Genomic DNA, 2,320 nt, shown 5'->3' with positions numbered 1-2,320 from the left:
GCTAAGCTTGCTGCTTTAGCAGCAGAAGCTGTGTTACAAAGCTGGAGGCTTAGGGCTCAAATGCTAATGATGGCGGTGGGGTTGTTCCATACCTTGTTCAAGGGCTCATGGTGGGTGCCATGAAGGCCTGATCCCCAAAGATCCTGTGCTTACCCGGTGTCTGTTTTCCGAATACCAGTGTCTGTGAGTGAGTCTGGCTTGAGTGTTAGAGATGGCACGTGCGCCTTGAGCGAAATTATACCATTCACTTGGGAATTAATTCTGCCTGCCTAGAAATGCACAAGCTCCTCCACAGGAGACGGGAAGGGCTAGATAGGAAGCAACTTTCTGGTGCTGAGGTTTCACCCTTGCTCTGGATGCTGAAGGTCCTGAGTTCAAATCCTCCCCTTGCTCTTGCAGAGGCTGTGACAGGTTGAATACCTTTAAGTCTTGCCTCGTGCCTGGCTTACCAATTGCTTTGAAGGGGAAGGATGGGTGATTGATGTAGTACATGTTTCTGGTTTTGTGTTCCAAAGGTCTACTTCGGTCCATTGGGGAGTCAGGTCATAAGCCAAGCATCCCACGCAAGACTTAGGAGGCACAGGACCTCTCTGTGCAGGACCAGGACCTATGCCTCCTTGCCATGCCTTGGTCCTTGGAGAGGATGGCGTCTTTGGAAGTATCATCCTGGACCTGCCCCCAAACTGCCCACTCCTCCCTGGCCTGTCCACTGCCTGTCGACTGCCCACCCCTTCCTTGCTCAGCAAAGAGCCCTTCACGGGCTCCTGGGATGGGAGGAGTGGTGCCAAAGCAGGCTAACTAACCCCCTCTCTATGCAGGAGGGGCTAGAAGAAACACTAAGTTCTCTAAAGGGCAGGGGTGCTTGGGGACGTCTCCAGGCCATAGTCCTTGCTAGACAAGCCGGCTCTGATGGCTGCATGAAAAGACTTGTTCTTTCTGCTGACAAGTTCGGAAATGGGACTGAGGTTCCCAGTGCAGTGCCTCCTCCTCCCGCTGGGACAGTGATGGCTTCAGAACAATCGGAGACAGCTGCTGTGGGGTGGGGTTATTCACACAGTATTAAGGAAGGAAGCAAGGAGCCCTCGTGCCCGTCCCTGCAGGCGCTGCCAGAAACTGTCCGTAGGGGTCTATTAAAGTGGAAGCGTACATTTGGTTGTACTGCCGGTGTGTGTCTTCCACTCCACGCGGCCAGCCTTCCCATCTCTGCTGCTGGGCTAGTGGAAGAGCTGGCTGGTTCACTGCCAGAGCCCTGACTGGCAGAAAATCCTACTTTTACTTGCAGCTCTCCTCTCATGGGAAGATGGGAATGGCACGCTGGCAGAGCCCCTACTGCCGGGGCACGAGCTGGATGCAGCAGGCCTGGAGCCTGAGCTCTTGGGCCGGGAGGTGGGTCTGGACTGTGCAGTTTGGGGTACATTATGCAAGTCCCATGGTATATGCAAATCCCGCCTGCCCGCAAGGCACAGGAACCCCTGTTTTCCCCATTGGCCCACAAGGGGTGCCAGAGAGCCATGTAGGCAGCAGGTAGGAGACTCCCTCAGTTCCCCCACTTCACATCTAGAGGGAGTGCAAGAACTTTTGTTCCCAGGCCAGCGTATGGAATCAAGTCGAGTTTCCCAAATTGGGGGAAATCGCAGGGGTCAGCACACCCGCAGTGCAATGGATGAGACTCACCCTGGGAAAACCGCCTTCATGATCATGATATCTCCGCTGCCAGGTAAGTATCAAGGCCTGCTTATCCCTGAGCATCTGTCTCCACTGATGGACAAGTGGGAGAGGCTTCCCTGAGTCAGAGCGCTTCCTTCGAGGGGCTGCAGGTGAAGGGTGGAGGAAGGGGATTTCCTCGCGGAGTCTCCCCTGTATCTTCCTCCTCTGAGCGGGTTTAGCCATGCCATGCGGTAGCTGCTGGCGTTTGAAGGAGGCTCTGACAGCGTCCCTGGTGCTGTCTGGAGGATCGCAGCGATTTCTCTTCTTCAGCTGCCCCAAACGTGGACTGAGACATCATCTGCGTGGAGAGGTTTTGCACTGATGTAGCTACCCCAATGCTGACCCCGAATGTAGACGTGCGGGACTGGCATAAAAAGGGACCTGCAATAGGGCTGTCTACCCTAGTTTGAAGCCAGAGAGAACTGCTCTGGTGTAGATGCTATATGGGACGGGGGCCCAGGACATGTACCTTCCAGTTCCGTTCCTAGCTCTGCCACTGGCCTGCTGGGTCACCGGGGGCTAGACACAGCTCCTCTCTGTGCCTCAGTTCCTAAATCTGTAAAATGGCAAAAATGATACGGAGCTGCTCTGTACAGTGATCTGAGATCTGACG

General features: G+C 54.8%; 1 non-coding gene across 1 annotated transcript; it reads right to left on the bottom strand.

Moving 5' to 3' along the window:
• Positions 1 to 1,560: 1,560 nt before the first annotated feature.
• LOC141978336 (U1 spliceosomal RNA) lies at positions 1,561 to 1,725 on the bottom strand. Its single transcript, XR_012636372.1, has one exon. It is a non-coding gene; the product is annotated as a U1 spliceosomal RNA (small nuclear RNA).
• Between the last annotated feature and the right edge of the window lie 595 nt (positions 1,726 to 2,320).

Source organism: Natator depressus, chromosome 26, assembly GCF_965152275.1.
Source record: "Natator depressus isolate rNatDep1 chromosome 26, rNatDep2.hap1, whole genome shotgun sequence".
NCBI lineage: Eukaryota > Metazoa > Chordata > Testudines > Cheloniidae > Natator > Natator depressus.
The sequence above is the reverse complement of the archived record's forward strand: the minus strand, read 5'-3'. Positions and strand labels throughout refer to the sequence as shown.